Here is a 17,686-nt window from a genome sequence, read left to right on the forward strand (position 1 = left end):
GTAAGGAGGTAGGGAGAGTAAAGACAGTAGTTTGTGTTGTATGTGTTGTATGTAAGGAGGTAGGGAGAGTAAAGACAGTAGTTTGTGTTGTATGTAAGGAGGTAGGGAGAGTGAAGACAGTAGTTTGTGTTGTATGTAAGGAGGTAGGGAGAGTAAAGACAGTTGTTTGTGTTGTATGTAAGGAGGTAGGGAGAGTGAAGACAGTAGTTTGTGTTGTTTGTGTTGTATGTAAGGAGGTAGGGAGAGTAAAGACAGCAGTTTGTGTTGTTTGTGTTGTTTGTGTTGTATCTAAGGAGGTAGGGAGAGTGAAGACAGTAGTTTGTGTTGTATGTAAGGAGGTAGGGAGAGTGAAGACAGTTGTTTGTGTTGTTTGTGTTGTATGTAAGGAGGTAGGGAGAGTGAAGACAGTTGTTTGTGTTGTATGTAAGGAGGAAGGGAGAGTAAAGACAGTAGTTTGTGTTGTATGTAAGGAGGTAGGGAGAGTGAAGACAGTAGTTTGTGTTGTTTGTGTTGTATGTAAGGAGGTAGGGAGAGTAAAGACAGTTGTTTGTGTTGTATGTAAGGAGGTAGGGAGAGTGAAGACAGTAGTTTGTGTTGTTTGTGTTGTATGTAAGGAGGTAGGGAGGTTTGTGTTGTATGTAAGGAGGTAGGGAGAGTAAAGACAGTTGTTTGTGTTGTATGTAAGGAGGTAGGGAGAGTGAAGACAGTAGTTTGTGTTGTATGTAAGGAGGTAGGGAGAGTAAAGACAGTTGTTTGTGTTGTATGTAAGGAGGTAGGGAGAGTGAAGACAGTAGTTTGTGTTGTTTGTGTTGTATGTAAGGAGGTAGGGAGGTTTGTGTTGTATGTAAGGAGGTAGGGAGAGTAAAGACAGTTGTTTGTGTTGTATGTAAGGAGGTAGGGAGAGTAAAGACAGTTGTTTGTGTTGTATCTAAGGAGGTAGGGAGAGTAAAGATAGTTGTTTGTGTTGTATCTAAGGAGGTAGGGAGAGTAAAGACAGTAGTTTGTGTTGTTTGTGTTGTATCTAAGGAGGTAGGGAGAGTAAAGACAGTAGTTTGTGTTGTATGTAAGGAGGTAGGGAGAGTAAAGACAGTAGTTTGTGTTGTTTGTGTTGTATGTAAGGAGGTAGGGAGAGTAAAGACAGTTGTTTGTGTTGTTTGTGTTGTATGTAAGGAGGTAGGGAGAGTGAAGACAGTAGTTTGTGTTGTTTGTGTTGTATGTAAGGAGGTAGGGAGAGTAAAGACAGTAGTTTGTGTTGTATGTAAGGAGGTAGGGAGAGTAAAGACAGTAGTTTGTGTTGTATGTAAGGAGGTAGGGAGAGTGAAGACAGTAGTTTGTGTTGTTTGTGTTGTATGTAAGGAGGTAGGGAGAGTAAAGACAGTTGTTTGTGTTGTTTGTGTTGTATGTAAGGAGGTAGGGAGAGTAAAGACAGTTGTTTGTGTTGTTTGTGTTGTATGTAAGGAGGTAGGGAGAGTGAAGACAGTAGTTTGTGTTGTTTGTGTTGTATGTAAGGAGGTAGGGAGAGTAAAGACAGTAGTTTGTGTTGTATGTAAGGAGGTAGGGAGAGTAAAGACAGTAGTTTGTGTTGTATGTAAGGAGGTAGGGAGAGTAAAGACAGTAGTTTGTGTTGTATGTAAGGAGGTAGGGAGAGTGAAGACAGTAGTTTGTGTTGTTTGTGTTGTATGTAAGGAGGTAGGGAGAGTAAAGACAGTTGTTTGTGTTGTTTGTGTTGTATGTAAGGAGGTAGGGAGAGTAAAGACAGTAGTTTGTGTTGTATGTAAGGAGGTAGGGAGAGTAAAGACAGTAGTTTGTGTTGTATCTAAGGAGGTAGGGAGAGTGAAGACAGTAGTTTGTGTTGTATCTAAGGAGGTAGGGAGAGTGAAGACAGTAGTTTGTGTTGTATGTAAGGAGGTAGGGAGAGTGAAGACAGTAGTTTGTGTTTTTTGTGTTGTATGTAAGGAGGTAGGGAGAGTGAAGACAGTAGTTTGTGTTGTTTGTGTTGTATGTAAGGAGGTAGGGAGAGTGAAGACAGTAGTTTGTGTTGTATGTAAGGAGGTAGCGAGAGTGAAGACAGTAGTTTGTGTTGTATGTAAGGAGGTAGGGAGAGTAAAGACAGTAGTTTGTGTTGTTTGTGTTGTATGTTAGGAGGTAGGGAGAGTGAAGACAGCAGTTTGTGTTGTTTGTGTTGTATGTAAGGAGGTAGGGAGAGTGAAGACAGTAGTTTGTGTTTTTTGTGTTGTATGTAAGGAGGTAGGGAGAGTGAAGACAGTAGTTTGTGTTGTTTGTGTTGTATGTAAGGAGGTAGGGAGAGTGAAGACAGTAGTTTGTGTTGTATGTAAGGAGGTAGCGAGAGTGAAGACAGTAGTTTGTGTTGTATGTTAGGAGGTAGGGAGAGTAAAGACAGTAGTTTGTGTTGTTTGTGTTGTATGTAAGGAGGTAGGGAGAGTAAAGACAGTAGTTTGTGTTGTTTGTGTTGTATGTAAGGAGGTAGGGAGAGTAAAGACAGTAGTTTGTGTTGTATGTAAGGAGGTAGGGAGAGTGAAGACAGTAGTTTGTGTTGTTTGTGTTGTATGTAAGGAGGTAGGGAGAGTGAAGACAGTAGTTTGTGTTGTATGTGAGGAGGTAGGGAGAGTGAAGACAGTAGTTTGTGTTGTTTGTGTTGTATGTAAGGAGGTAGGGAGAGTGAAGACAGTAGTTTGTGTTGTATGTGAGGAGGTAGGGAGAGTGAAGACAGTAGTTTGTGTTGTTTGTGTTGTATGTAAGGAGGTAGGGAGAGTAAAGACAGTAGTTTGTGTTGTATGTGTTGTATGTAAGGAGGTAGGGAGAGTAAAGACAGTAGTTTGTGTTGTATGTAAGGAGGTAGGGAGAGTGAAGACAGTAGTTTGTGTTGTATGTAAGGAGGTAGGGAGAGTAAAGACAGTTGTTTGTGTTGTATGTAAGGAGGTAGGGAGAGTGAAGACAGTAGTTTGTGTTGTTTGTGTTGTATGTAAGGAGGTAGGGAGAGTAAAGACAGCAGTTTGTGTTGTTTGTGTTGTTTGTGTTGTATCTAAGGAGGTAGGGAGAGTGAAGACAGTAGTTTGTGTTGTATGTAAGGAGGTAGGGAGAGTGAAGACAGTTGTTTGTGTTGTTTGTGTTGTATGTAAGGAGGTAGGGAGAGTGAAGACAGTTGTTTGTGTTGTATGTAAGGAGGAAGGGAGAGTAAAGACAGTAGTTTGTGTTGTATGTAAGGAGGTAGGGAGAGTGAAGACAGTAGTTTGTGTTGTTTGTGTTGTATGTAAGGAGGTAGGGAGAGTAAAGACAGTTGTTTGTGTTGTATGTAAGGAGGTAGGGAGAGTGAAGACAGTAGTTTGTGTTGTTTGTGTTGTATGTAAGGAGGTAGGGAGGTTTGTGTTGTATGTAAGGAGGTAGGGAGAGTAAAGACAGTTGTTTGTGTTGTATGTAAGGAGGTAGGGAGAGTGAAGACAGTAGTTTGTGTTGTATGTAAGGAGGTAGGGAGAGTAAAGACAGTTGTTTGTGTTGTATGTAAGGAGGTAGGGAGAGTGAAGACAGTAGTTTGTGTTGTTTGTGTTGTATGTAAGGAGGTAGGGAGGTTTGTGTTGTATGTAAGGAGGTAGGGAGAGTAAAGACAGTTGTTTGTGTTGTATGTAAGGAGGTAGGGAGAGTAAAGACAGTTGTTTGTGTTGTATCTAAGGAGGTAGGGAGAGTAAAGATAGTTGTTTGTGTTGTATCTAAGGAGGTAGGGAGAGTAAAGACAGTAGTTTGTGTTGTTTGTGTTGTATCTAAGGAGGTAGGGAGAGTAAAGACAGTAGTTTGTGTTGTATGTAAGGAGGTAGGGAGAGTAAAGACAGTAGTTTGTGTTGTTTGTGTTGTATGTAAGGAGGTAGGGAGAGTAAAGACAGTTGTTTGTGTTGTTTGTGTTGTATGTAAGGAGGTAGGGAGAGTGAAGACAGTAGTTTGTGTTGTTTGTGTTGTATGTAAGGAGGTAGGGAGAGTAAAGACAGTAGTTTGTGTTGTATGTAAGGAGGTAGGGAGAGTAAAGACAGTAGTTTGTGTTGTATGTAAGGAGGTAGGGAGAGTGAAGACAGTAGTTTGTGTTGTTTGTGTTGTATGTAAGGAGGTAGGGAGAGTAAAGACAGTTGTTTGTGTTGTTTGTGTTGTATGTAAGGAGGTAGGGAGAGTAAAGACAGTTGTTTGTGTTGTTTGTGTTGTATGTAAGGAGGTAGGGAGAGTGAAGACAGTAGTTTGTGTTGTTTGTGTTGTATGTAAGGAGGTAGGGAGAGTAAAGACAGTAGTTTGTGTTGTATGTAAGGAGGTAGGGAGAGTAAAGACAGTAGTTTGTGTTGTATGTAAGGCGGTAGGGAGAGTAAAGACAGTAGTTTGTGTTGTATGTAAGGAGGTAGGGAGAGTGAAGACAGTAGTTTGTGTTGTTTGTGTTGTATGTAAGGAGGTAGGGAGAGTAAAGACAGTTGTTTGTGTTGTTTGTGTTGTATGTAAGGAGGTAGGGAGAGTAAAGACAGTAGTTTGTGTTGTATGTAAGGAGGTAGGGAGAGTAAAGACAGTAGTTTGTGTTGTATCTAAGGAGGTAGGGAGAGTGAAGACAGTAGTTTGTGTTGTATCTAAGGAGGTAGGGAGAGTGAAGACAGTAGTTTGTGTTGTATGTAAGGAGGTAGGGAGAGTGAAGACAGTAGTTTGTGTTTTTTGTGTTGTATGTAAGGAGGTAGGGAGAGTGAAGACAGTAGTTTGTGTTGTTTGTGTTGTATGTAAGGAGGTAGGGAGAGTGAAGACAGTAGTTTGTGTTGTATGTAAGGAGGTAGCGAGAGTGAAGACAGTAGTTTGTGTTGTATGTAAGGAGGTAGGGAGAGTGAAGACAGTAGTTTGTGTTGTTTGTGTTGTATGTAAGGAGGTAGGGAGAGTGAAGACAGCAGTTTGTGTTGTTTGTGTTGTATGTAAGGAGGTAGGGAGAGTAAAGACAGTAGTTTGTGTTGTTTGTGTTGTATGTTAGGAGGTAGGGAGAGTGAAGACAGCAGTTTGTGTTGTTTGTGTTGTATGTAAGGAGGTAGGGAGAGTGAAGACAGCAGTTTGTGTTGTTTGTGTTGTATGTAAGGAGGTAGGGAGAGTAAAGACAGTAGTTTGTGTTGTTTGTGTTGTATGTTAGGAGGTAGGGAGAGTAAAGAGAGTAGTTTGTGTTGTATGTGTTGTATGTAAGGAGGTAGGGAGAGTGAAGACAGTAGTTTGTGTTGTATGTAAGGAGGTAGGGAGAGTGAAGACAGTAGTTTGTGTTGTATGTAAGGAGGTAGGGAGAGTGAAGACAGTAGTTTGTGTTGTTTGTGTTGTATGTAAGGAGGTAGGGAGAGTGAAGACAGTAGTTTTTGTTGTTTGTGTTGTATGTAAGGAGGTAGGGAGAGTAAAGACAGTAGTTTGTGTTGTTTGTGTTGTATGTAAGGAGGTAGGGAGAGTGAAGACAGTAAGGAGGTAGGGAGGTAGGAGGTAGGAGGTAGTTTGTGTTGTTTGTGTTGTATGTAAGGAGGTAGGGAGAGTAAAGACAGTAGTTTGTGTTGTTTGTGTTGTATGTTAGGAGGTAGGGAGAGTGAAGACAGTAGTTTGTGTTGTATGTAAGGAGGTAGGGAGAGTAAAGACAGTAGTTTGTGTTGTATGTAAGGAGGTAGGGAGAGTAAAGACAGTAGTTTGTGTTGTATGTAAGGAGGTAGGGAGAGTAAAGACAGTAGTTTGTGTTGTATCTAAGGAGGTAGGGAGAGTAAAGACAGTAGTTTGTGTTGTTTGTGTTGTATGTAAGGAGGTAGGGAGAGTAAAGACAGTAGTTTGTGTTGTATGTGTTGTATGTAAGGAGGTAGGGAGAGTAAAGACAGTAGTTTGTGTTGTTTGTGTTGTATGTAAGGAGGTAGGGAGAGTGAAGACAGTAGTTTGTGTTGTATGTTAGGAGGTAGGGAGAGTAAAGACAGTAGTTTGTGTTGTTTGTGTTGTATGTAAGGAGGTAGGGAGAGTAAAGACAGTAGTTTGTGTTGTATGTTAGGAGGTAGGGAGAGTAAAGACAGTAGTTTGTGTTGTATGTAAGGAGGTAGGGAGAGTAAAGACAGTAGTTTGTGTTGTATGTGTTGTATGTAAGGAGGTAGGGAGAGTAAAGACAGTAGTTTGTGTTGTATGTAAGGAGGTAGGGAGAGTGAAGACAGTAGTTTGTGTTGTATGTAAGGAGGTAGGGAGAGTAAAGACAGTTGTTTGTGATGTATGTAAGGAGGTAGGGAGAGTGAAGACTGTAGTTTGTGTTGTTTGTGTTGTATGTAAGGAGGTAGGGAGAGTAAAGACAGTAGTTTGTGTTGTATGTAAGGAGGTAGGGAGAGTGAAGACAGTAGTTTGTGTTGTATGTAAGGAGGTAGGGAGAGTAAAGACAGTTGTTTGTGTTGTATGTAAGGAGGTAGGGAGAGTGAAGACAGTAGTTTGTGTTGTTTGTGTTGTATGTAAGGAGGTAGGGAGAGTGAAGACAGTAGTTTGTGTTGTTTGTGTTGTATCTAAGGAGGTAGGGAGAGTAAAGACAGCAGTTTGTGTTGTTTGTGTTGTTTGTGTTGTATCTAAGGAGGTAGGGAGAGTGAAGACAGTAGTTTGTGTTGTATGTAAGGAGGTAGGGAGAGTGAAGACAGTTGTTTGTGTTGTTTGTGTTGTATGTAAGGAGGTAGGGAGAGTGAAGACAGTAGTTTGTGTTGTTTGTGTTGTATGTAAGGAGGTAGGGAGAGTAAAGACAGTTGTTTGTGTTGTATGTAAGGAGGTAGGGAGAGTGAAGACAGTAGTTTGTGTTGTTTGTGTTGTATGTAAGGAGGTAGGGAGGTTTGTGTTGTATGTAAGGAGGTAGGGAGAGTAAAGACAGTTGTTTGTGTTGTATGTAAGGAGGTAGGGAGAGTGAAGACAGTAGTTTGTGTTGTATGTAAGGAGGTAGGGAGAGTAAAGACAGTTGTTTGTGTTGTATGTAAGGAGGTAGGGAGAGTGAAGACAGTAGTTTGTGTTGTTTGTGTTGTATGTAAGGAGGTAGGGAGGTTTGTGTTGTATGTAAGGAGGTAGGGAGAGTAAAGACAGTTGTTTGTGTTGTATGTAAGGAGGTAGGGAGAGTAAAGACAGTTGTTTGTGTTGTATCTAAGGAGGTAGGGAGAGTAAAGATAGTTGTTTGTGTTGTATCTAAGGAGGTAGGGAGAGTAAAGACAGTAGTTTGTGTTGTTTGTGTTGTATCTAAGGAGGTAGGGAGAGTAAAGACAGTAGTTTGTGTTGTATGTAAGGAGGTAGGGAGAGTAAAGACAGTAGTTTGTGTTGTTTGTGTTGTATGTAAGGAGGTAGGGAGAGTAAAGACAGTAGTTTGTGTTGTTTGTGTTGTATGTAAGGAGGTAGGGAGAGTGAAGACAGTAGTTTGTGTTGTTTGTGTTGTATGTAAGGAGGTAGGGAGAGTAAAGACAGTTGTTTGTGTTGTTTGTGTTGTATGTAAGGAGGTAGGGAGAGTGAAGACAGTAGTTTGTGTTGTTTGTGTTGTATGTAAGGAGGTAGGGAGAGTAAAGACAGTAGTTTGTGTTGTATGTAAGGAGGTAGGGAGAGTAAAGACAGTAGTTTGTGTTGTATGTAAGGAGGTAGGGAGAGTGAAGACAGTAGTTTGTGTTGTTTGTGTTGTATGTAAGGAGGTAGGGAGAGTAAAGACAGTTGTTTGTGTTGTTTGTGTTGTATGTAAGGAGGTAGGGAGAGTAAAGACAGTAGTTTGTGTTGTATGTAAGGAGGTAGGGAGAGTAAAGACAGTAGTTTGTGTTGTATGTAAGGAGGTAGGGAGGGTGAAGACTGTAGTTTGTGTTGTATGTAAGGAGGTAGGGAGAGTGAAGACAGTAGTTTGTGTTGTATGTAAGGAGGTAGGGAGAGTAAAGACAGTAGTTTGTGTTGTATCTAAGGAGGTAGGGAGAGTGAAGACAGTAGTTTGTGTTGTATCTAAGGAGGTAGGGAGAGTGAAGACAGTAGTTTGTGTTGTATGTAAGGAGGTAGGGAGAGTAAAGACAGTAGTTTGTGTTGTATGTGTTGTATCTAAGGAGGTAGGGAGAGTGAAGACAGTAGTTTGTGTTGTTTGTGTTGTATGTAAGGAGGTAGGGAGAGTGAAGACAGTAGTTTGTGTTTTTTGTGTTGTATGTAAGGAGGTAGGGAGAGTGAAGACAGTAGTTTGTGTTGTTTGTGTTGTATGTAAGGAGGTAGGGAGAGTGAAGACAGTAGTTTGTGTTGTATGTAAGGAGGTAGGGAGAGTGAAGACAGTAGTTTGTGTTGTATGTAAGGAGGTAGGGAGAGTGAAGACAGTAGTTTGTGTTGTTTGTGTTGTATGTAAGGAGGTAGGGAGAGTGAAGACAGCAGTTTGTGTTGTTTGTGTTGTATGTAAGGAGGTAGGGAGAGTAAAGACAGTAGTTTGTGTTGTTTGTGTTGTATGTTAGGAGGTAGGGAGAGTGAAGACAGCAGTTTGTGTTGTTTGTGTTGTATGTAAGGAGGTAGGGAGAGTGAAGACAGCAGTTTGTGTTGTTTGTGTTGTATGTAAGGAGGTAGGGAGAGTGAAGACAGTAGTTTGTTTTGTATGTAAGGAGGTAGGGAGAGTGAAGACAGTAGTTTGTGTTGTTTGTGTTGTATGTAAGGAGGTAGGGAGAGTGAAGACAGTAGTTTGTGTTGTTTGTGTTGTATGTAAGGAGGTAGGGAGAGTAAAGACAGTAGTTTGTGTTGTTTGTGTTGTATGTAAGGAGGTAGGGAGAGTGAAGACAGTAAGGAGGTAGGGAGGTAGGAGGTAGGAGGTAGTTTGTGTTGTTTGTGTTGTATGTAAGGAGGTAGGGAGAGTAAAGACAGTAGTTTGTGTTGTTTGTGTTGTATGTTAGGAGGTAGGGAGAGTGAAGACAGTAGTTTGTGTTGTATGTAAGGAGGTAGGGAGAGTAAAGACAGTAGTTTGTGTTGTATGTAAGGAGGTAGGGAGAGTAAAGACAGTAGTTTGTGTTGTATGTAAGGAGGTAGGGAGAGTAAAGACAGTAGTTTGTGTTGTATCTAAGGAGGTAGGGAGAGTAAAGACAGTAGTTTGTGTTGTTTGTGTTGTATGTAAGGAGGTAGGGAGAGTGAAGACAGTAGTTTGTGTTGTATGTTAGGAGGTAGGGAGAGTAAAGACAGTAGTTTGTGTTGTATGTGTTGTATGTTAGGAGGTAGGGAGAGTAAAGACAGTAGTTTGTGTTGTTTGTGTTGTATGTAAGGAGGTAGGGAGAGTAAAGACAGTAGTTTGTGTTGTATGTTAGGAGGTAGGGAGAGTGAAGACAGTAGTTTGTGTTGTATGTAAGGAGGTAGGGAGAGTAAAGACAGTAGTTTGTGTTGTATGTGTTGTATGTTAGGAGGTAGGGAGAGTAAAGACAGTAGTTTGTGTTGTTTGTGTTGTATGTAAGGAGGTAGGGAGAGTGAAGACAGTAGTTTGTGTTGTATGTTAGGAGGTAGGGAGAGTAAAGACAGTAGTTTGTGTTGTATGTGTTGTATGTTAGGAGGTAGGGAGAGTGAAGACAGTAGTTTGTGTTGTATGTAAGGAGGTAGGGAGAGTAAAGACAGTAGTTTGTGTTGTTTGTGTTGTATGTAAGGAGGTAGGGAGAGTAAAGACAGTAGTTTGTGTTGTATCTAAGGAGGTAGGGAGAGTAAAGACAGTAGTTTGTGTTGTTTGTGTTGTATGTAAGGAGGTAGGGAGAGTGAAGACAGTTGTTTGTGTTGTATGTAAGGAGGTAGGGAGAGTGAAGACAGTAGTTTGTGTTGTTTGTGTTGTATGTAAGGAGGTAGGGAGAGTAAAGACAGTAGTTTGTGTTGTATCTAAGGAGGTAGGGAGAGTGAAGACAGTAGTTTGTGTTGTTTGTGTTGTATCTAAGGAGGTATGGAGAGTGAAGACAGTAGTTTGTGTTGTATGTGAGGTAGGGAGAGTAAAGACAGTAGTTTGTGTTGTATCTAAGGAGGTAGGGAGAGTGAAGACAGTAGTTTGTGTTGTTTGTGTTGTATCTAAGGAGGTAGGGAGAGTAAAGACAGTAGTTTGTGTTGTTTGTGTTGTATCTAAGGAGGTAGGGAGAGTAAAGACAGTAGTTTGTGTTGTTTGTGTTGTATCTAAGGAGGTAGGGAGAGTAAAGACAGTAGTTTGTGTTGTATGTGAGGTAGGGAGAGTAAAGACAGTAGTTTGTGTTGTTTGTGTTGTATGTAAGGAGGTATGGAGAGTAAAGACAGTAGTTTGTGTTGTTTGTGTTGTATGTAAGGAGGTAGGGAGAGTAAAGACAGTAGTTTGTGTTGTATGTAAGGAGGTAGGGAGAGTAAAGACAGTAGTTTGTGTTGTATGTAAGGAGGTAGGGAGAGTGAAGACAGTAGTTTGTGTTGTTTGTGTTGTATGTAAGGAGGTAGGGAGAGTAAAGACAGTTGTTTGTGTTGTTTGTGTTGTATGTAAGGAGGTAGGGAGAGTAAAGACAGTAGTTTGTGTTGTATGTAAGGAGGTAGGGAGAGTAAAGACAGTAGTTTGTGTTGTATGTAAGGAGGTAGGGAGGGTGAAGACTGTAGTTTGTGTTGTATGTAAGGAGGTAGGGAGAGTGAAGACAGTAGTTTGTGTTGTATGTAAGGAGGTAGGGAGAGTAAAGACAGTAGTTTGTGTTGTATCTAAGGAGGTAGGGAGAGTGAAGACAGTAGTTTGTGTTGTATCTAAGGAGGTAGGGAGAGTGAAGACAGTAGTTTGTGTTGTATGTAAGGAGGTAGGGAGAGTAAAGACAGTAGTTTGTGTTGTATGTGTTGTATCTAAGGAGGTAGGGAGAGTGAAGACAGTAGTTTGTGTTGTTTGTGTTGTATGTAAGGAGGTAGGGAGAGTGAAGACAGTAGTTTGTGTTTTTTGTGTTGTATGTAAGGAGGTAGGGAGAGTGAAGACAGTAGTTTGTGTTGTTTGTGTTGTATGTAAGGAGGTAGGGAGAGTGAAGACAGTAGTTTGTGTTGTATGTAAGGAGGTAGGGAGAGTGAAGACAGTAGTTTGTGTTGTATGTAAGGAGGTAGGGAGAGTGAAGACAGTAGTTTGTGTTGTTTGTGTTGTATGTAAGGAGGTAGGGAGAGTGAAGACAGCAGTTTGTGTTGTTTGTGTTGTATGTAAGGAGGTAGGGAGAGTAAAGACAGTAGTTTGTGTTGTTTGTGTTGTATGTTAGGAGGTAGGGAGAGTGAAGACAGCAGTTTGTGTTGTTTGTGTTGTATGTAAGGAGGTAGGGAGAGTGAAGACAGCAGTTTGTGTTGTTTGTGTTGTATGTAAGGAGGTAGGGAGAGTAAAGACAGTAGTTTGTGTTGTTTGTGTTGTATGTTAGGAGGTAGGGAGAGTAAAGAGAGTAGTTTGTGTTGTATGTGTTGTATGTAAGGAGGTAGGGAGAGTGAAGACAGTAGTTTGTTTTGTATGTAAGGAGGTAGGGAGAGTGAAGACAGTAGTTTGTGTTGTTTGTGTTGTATGTAAGGAGGTAGGGAGAGTGAAGACAGTAGTTTGTGTTGTTTGTGTTGTATGTAAGGAGGTAGGGAGAGTAAAGACAGTAGTTTGTGTTGTTTGTGTTGTATGTAAGGAGGTAGGGAGAGTGAAGACAGTAAGGAGGTAGGGAGGTAGGAGGTAGGAGGTAGTTTGTGTTGTTTGTGTTGTATGTAAGGAGGTAGGGAGAGTAAAGACAGTAGTTTGTGTTGTTTGTGTTGTATGTTAGGAGGTAGGGAGAGTGAAGACAGTAGTTTGTGTTGTATGTAAGGAGGTAGGGAGAGTAAAGACAGTAGTTTGTGTTGTATGTAAGGAGGTAGGGAGAGTAAAGACAGTAGTTTGTGTTGTATGTAAGGAGGTAGGGAGAGTAAAGACAGTAGTTTGTGTTGTATCTAAGGAGGTAGGGAGAGTAAAGACAGTAGTTTGTGTTGTTTGTGTTGTATGTAAGGAGGTAGGGAGAGTGAAGACAGTAGTTTGTGTTGTATGTTAGGAGGTAGGGAGAGTAAAGACAGTAGTTTGTGTTGTATGTGTTGTATGTTAGGAGGTAGGGAGAGTAAAGACAGTAGTTTGTGTTGTTTGTGTTGTATGTAAGGAGGTAGGGAGAGTAAAGACAGTAGTTTGTGTTGTATGTTAGGAGGTAGGGAGAGTGAAGACAGTAGTTTGTGTTGTATGTAAGGAGGTAGGGAGAGTAAAGACAGTAGTTTGTGTTGTATGTGTTGTATGTTAGGAGGTAGGGAGAGTAAAGACAGTAGTTTGTGTTGTTTGTGTTGTATGTAAGGAGGTAGGGAGAGTGAAGACAGTAGTTTGTGTTGTATGTTAGGAGGTAGGGAGAGTAAAGACAGTAGTTTGTGTTGTATGTGTTGTATGTTAGGAGGTAGGGAGAGTGAAGACAGTAGTTTGTGTTGTATGTAAGGAGGTAGGGAGAGTAAAGACAGTAGTTTGTGTTGTTTGTGTTGTATGTAAGGAGGTAGGGAGAGTAAAGACAGTAGTTTGTGTTGTATCTAAGGAGGTAGGGAGAGTAAAGACAGTAGTTTGTGTTGTTTGTGTTGTATGTAAGGAGGTAGGGAGAGTGAAGACAGTTGTTTGTGTTGTATGTAAGGAGGTAGGGAGAGTGAAGACAGTAGTTTGTGTTGTTTGTGTTGTATGTAAGGAGGTAGGGAGAGTAAAGACAGTAGTTTGTGTTGTATCTAAGGAGGTAGGGAGAGTGAAGACAGTAGTTTGTGTTGTTTGTGTTGTATCTAAGGAGGTATGGAGAGTGAAGACAGTAGTTTGTGTTGTATGTGAGGTAGGGAGAGTAAAGACAGTAGTTTGTGTTGTATCTAAGGAGGTAGGGAGAGTGAAGACAGTAGTTTGTGTTGTTTGTGTTGTATCTAAGGAGGTAGGGAGAGTAAAGACAGTAGTTTGTGTTGTTTGTGTTGTATCTAAGGAGGTAGGGAGAGTAAAGACAGTAGTTTGTGTTGTTTGTGTTGTATCTAAGGAGGTAGGGAGAGTAAAGACAGTAGTTTGTGTTGTATGTGAGGTAGGGAGAGTAAAGACAGTAGTTTGTGTTGTTTGTGTTGTATGTAAGGAGGTATGGAGAGTAAAGACAGTAGTTTGTGTTGTTTGTGTTGTATGTGAGGAGGTAGGGAGAGTGAAGACAGTTGTTTGTGTTGTATGTTAGGAGGTAGGGAGAGTAAAGACAGTAGTTTGTGTTGTATGTGTTGTATGTTAGGAGGTAGGGAGAGTAAAGACAGTAGTTTGTGTTGTTTGTGTTGTATGTAAGGAGGTAGGGAGAGTAAAGACAGTAGTTTGTGTTGTATGTTAGGAGGTAGGGAGAGTAAAGACAGTAGTTTGTGTTGTATGTAAGGAGGTAGGGAGAGTAAAGACAGTAGTTTGTGTTGTATGTGTTGTATGTTAGGAGGTAGGGAGAGTGAAGACAGTAGTTTGTGTTGTATGTAAGGAGGTAGGGAGAGTAAAGACAGTAGTTTGTGTTGTTTGTGTTGTATGTAAGGAGGTAGGGAGAGTAAAGACAGTAGTTTGTGTTGTTTGTGTTGTATGTTAGGAGGTAGGGAGAGTAAAGACAGTAGTTTGTGTTGTTTGTGTTGTATGTAAGGAGGTAGGGAGAGTGAAGACAGTAGTTTGTGTTGTATGTAAGGAGGTAGGGAGAGTAAAGACAGTAGTTTGTGTTGTTTGTGTTGTATGTAAGGAGGTAGGGAGAGTGAAGACAGTAGTTTGTGTTGTATGTTAGGAGGTAGGGAGAGTAAAGACAGTAGTTTGTGTTGTATGTGTTGTATGTTAGGAGGTAGGGAGAGTGAAGACAGTAGTTTGTGTTGTATGTAAGGAGGTAGGGAGAGTAAAGACAGTAGTTTGTGTTGTTTGTGTTGTATGTAAGGAGGTAGGGAGAGTAAAGACAGTAGTTTGTGTTGTATCTAAGGAGGTAGGGAGAGTAAAGACAGTAGTTTGTGTTGTTTGTGTTGTATGTAAGGAGGTAGGGAGAGTGAAGACAGTTGTTTGTGTTGTATGTAAGGAGGTAGGGAGAGTGAAGACAGTAGTTTGTGTTGTTTGTGTTGTATGTAAGGAGGTAGGGAGAGTAAAGACAGTAGTTTGTGTTGTATCTAAGGAGGTAGGGAGAGTGAAGACAGTAGTTTGTGTTGTTTGTGTTGTATCTAAGGAGGTATGGAGAGTGAAGACAGTAGTTTGTGTTGTATGTGAGGTAGGGAGAGTAAAGACAGTAGTTTGTGTTGTATCTAAGGAGGTAGGGAGAGTGAAGACAGTAGTTTGTGTTGTTTGTGTTGTATCTAAGGAGGTAGGGAGAGTAAAGACAGTAGTTTGTGTTGTTTGTGTTGTATCTAAGGAGGTAGGGAGAGTAAAGACAGTAGTTTGTGTTGTTTGTGTTGTATCTAAGGAGGTAGGGAGAGTAAAGACAGTAGTTTGTGTTGTTTGTGTTGTATCTAAGGAGGTAGGGAGAGTAAAGACAGTAGTTTGTGTTGTATGTGAGGTAGGGAGAGTAAAGACAGTAGTTTGTGTTGTTTGTGTTGTATGTAAGGAGGTATGGAGAGTAAAGACAGTAGTTTGTGTTGTTTGTGTTGTATGTGAGGAGGTAGGGAGAGTGAAGACAGTTGTTTGTGTTGTTTGTGTTGTATGTAAGGAGGTAGGGAGAGTAAAGACAGTAGTTTGTGTTGTTTGTGTTGTATGTATGGAGGTAGGGAAAGTAAAGACAGTAGTTTGTGTTGTTTGTGTTGTATGTAAGGAGGTAGGGAGAGTAAAGACAGTAGTTTGTGTTGTATGTAAGGAGGTAGGGAGAGTAAAGACAGTAGTTTGTGTTGTATGTAAGGAGGTAGGGAGAGTAAAGACAGTTGTTTGTGTTGTATGTATGGAGGTAGGGAGAGTAAAGACAGTAGTTTGTGTTGTATGTAAGGAGGTAGGGAGAGTAAAGACAGTAGTTTGTGTTGTTTGTGTTTTATGTTAGGAGGTAGGGAGAGTGAAGACAGTAGTTTGTGTTGTATGTAAGGAGGTAGGGAGAGTAAAGACAGTAGTTTGTGTTGTATCTAAGGAGGTAGGGAGAGTGAAGACAGTAGTTTGTGTTGTTTGTGTTGTATGTAAGGAGGTAGGGAGAGTGAAGACAGTAGTTTGTGTTGTTTGTGTTGTATGTAAGGAGGTAGGGAGAGTAAAGACAGTAGTTTGTGTTGTTTGTGTTGTATGTAAGGAGGTAGGGAGAGTGAAGACAGTAAGGAGGTAGGGAGGTAGGAGGTAGGAGGTAGTTTGTGTTGTTTGTGTTGTATGTAAGGAGGTAGGGAGAGTAAAGACAGTAGTTTGTGTTGTTTGTGTTGTATGTTAGGAGGTAGGGAGAGTGAAGACAGTAGTTTGTGTTGTATGTAAGGAGGTAGGGAGAGTAAAGACAGTAGTTTGTGTTGTATGTAAGGAGGTAGGGAGAGTAAAGACAGTAGTTTGTGTTGTATGTAAGGAGGTAGGGAGAGTAAAGACAGTAGTTTGTGTTGTATCTAAGGAGGTAGGGAGAGTAAAGACAGTAGTTTGTGTTGTTTGTGTTGTATGTAAGGAGGTAGGGAGAGTGAAGACAGTAGTTTGTGTTGTTTGTGTTGTATGTAAGGAGGTAGGGAGAGTAAAGACAGTAGTTTGTGTTGTATGTGTTGTATGTAAGGAGGTAGGGAGAGTAAAGACAGTAGTTTGTGTTGTTTGTGTTGTATGTAAGGAGGTAGGGAGAGTGAAGACAGTAGTTTGTGTTGTATGTTAGGAGGTAGGGAGAGTAAAGACAGTAGTTTGTGTTGTATGTGTTGTATCTAAGGAGGTAGGGAGAGTGAAGACAGTAGTTTGTGTTGTTTGTGTTGTATGTAAGGAGGTAGGGAGAGTAAAGACAGTAGTTTGTGTTGTATCTAAGGAAGTAGGGAGAGTAAAGACAGTAGTTTGTGTTGTTTGTGTTGTATGTAAGGAGGTAGGGAGAGTAAAGACAGTAGTTTGTGTTGTATCTAAGGAGGTAGGGAGAGTAAAGACAGTAGTTTGTGTTGTTTGTGTTGTATGTAAGGAGGTAGGGAGAGTAAAGACAGTAGTTTGTGTTGTATCTAAGGAGGTAGGGAGAGTAAAGACAGTAGTTTGTGTTGTTTGTGTTGTATCTAAGGAGGTAGGGAGAGTGAGAAATGCTCCATTCCTTCCATGTCTTCCAGTAGTCTTATTGTAAATGAGTTGATTGATGTAATTGGTTCTGTATAATTACAATACAACAGTCCGGGACCTTAAACACCAGCCTGACGGCACAGTGTCCTGGACCTCTCCATGGCTATAACACCAGCCTGACGGCACAGTATCCTGGACCTCTCCATGGCTATAACACCAGCCTGATGGTACAGTATCCTGGACCTCTCCATGGCTATAACACCAGCCTGAAGGCACAGTATCCTGGACCTCTCCATGGCTATAACACCAGCCTGACGGCACAGTATCCTGGACCTCTCCAAGGCTATAACACCAGCCTGACGGCACAGTATCCTGGACCTCTCCAAGGCTATAACACCAGCCTGACGGCACAGTTTCCTGGACCTCTCCATGGCTATAACACCAGCCTGACGGCACAGTATCCTGGACCTCTCCATGGCTATAACACCAGCCTGACAACACAGTATGCTGGACCTCTCCATGGCTTTAACACCAGCCTGAAGGCACAGTATCCTGGACCTCTCCATGGCTATAACACCAGCCTGACGGTTCAGTATCCTGGACCTCTCCATGGCTATAACACCAGCCTGACGGCACAGTATCCTGGTCCTCTCCATGGCTATAACACCAGCCTGACGGTTCAGTATCCTGGACCTCTCCATGGCTATAACACCAGCCTGACGGTTCAGTGTCCTGGACCTCTCCATGGCTATAACACCAGCCTGACGGCACCGTATCCTGGACCTCTCCATGGCTATAACACCAGCCTGACGGCACAGTATCCTGGACCTCTCCATGGCTATAACACCAGCCTGACGGCACAGTATCCTGGTCCTCTCCATGGCTATAACACCAGCCTGACGGCACCGTATCTTGGACCTCTCCATGGCTATAACACCAGCCTGACGGCACAGTATCCTGGACCTCTCCAAGGCTATAACACCAGCCTGACGGCACAGTATCCTGGACCTCTCCATGGCTATAACACCAGCCTGACGGTTCAGTATCAGCTGCCTGCAATAATCGTCACCTCTGCTTGTTAAACAGCTCTTTTTCTGATAGTGAAGGAGTTAAAAGACAGAGAGTCACGTCTCAGATCCTCAGTGGCTTTTATCAGTAGCTAATTAAATCTCCCGCTATTCATTTGACGTAATGTGGTTTTAATTTCATTAGAGGCTGGGTCAGGAAAAGGTTCCAGGAAGCAGAGGAGAGAGAGAGGACAAATACAGTACTGGGGGTATGATAACCGTATTACATCATCTACTAGGGTGTAAGGAGAGCAGCTGGTGGTGGGGGGAGGTCTCTACCAGGGTGTAAGGAGAGCAGGAGGTGGAGGGGGAGGTCTCTACCAGGGTGTAAGGAGAGCAGGAGGTGGAGGGGGAGGTCTCTACCAGGGTGTAAGGAGAGCAGGAGGTGGAGGGGGAGGTCTCTACCAGGGTGTAAGGAGAGCAGGAGATGGAGGGGGGAGGTCTCTACCAGGGTGTAAGGAGAGCAGGAGGTGGAGGTCTCTACCAGGGTGTAAGGAGAGCCGGAGGTGGAGGGGGA

Source organism: Oncorhynchus mykiss, chromosome 7, assembly GCF_013265735.2.
Source record: "Oncorhynchus mykiss isolate Arlee chromosome 7, USDA_OmykA_1.1, whole genome shotgun sequence".
NCBI classification, from domain to species: Eukaryota; Metazoa; Chordata; class Actinopteri; order Salmoniformes; family Salmonidae; genus Oncorhynchus; species Oncorhynchus mykiss.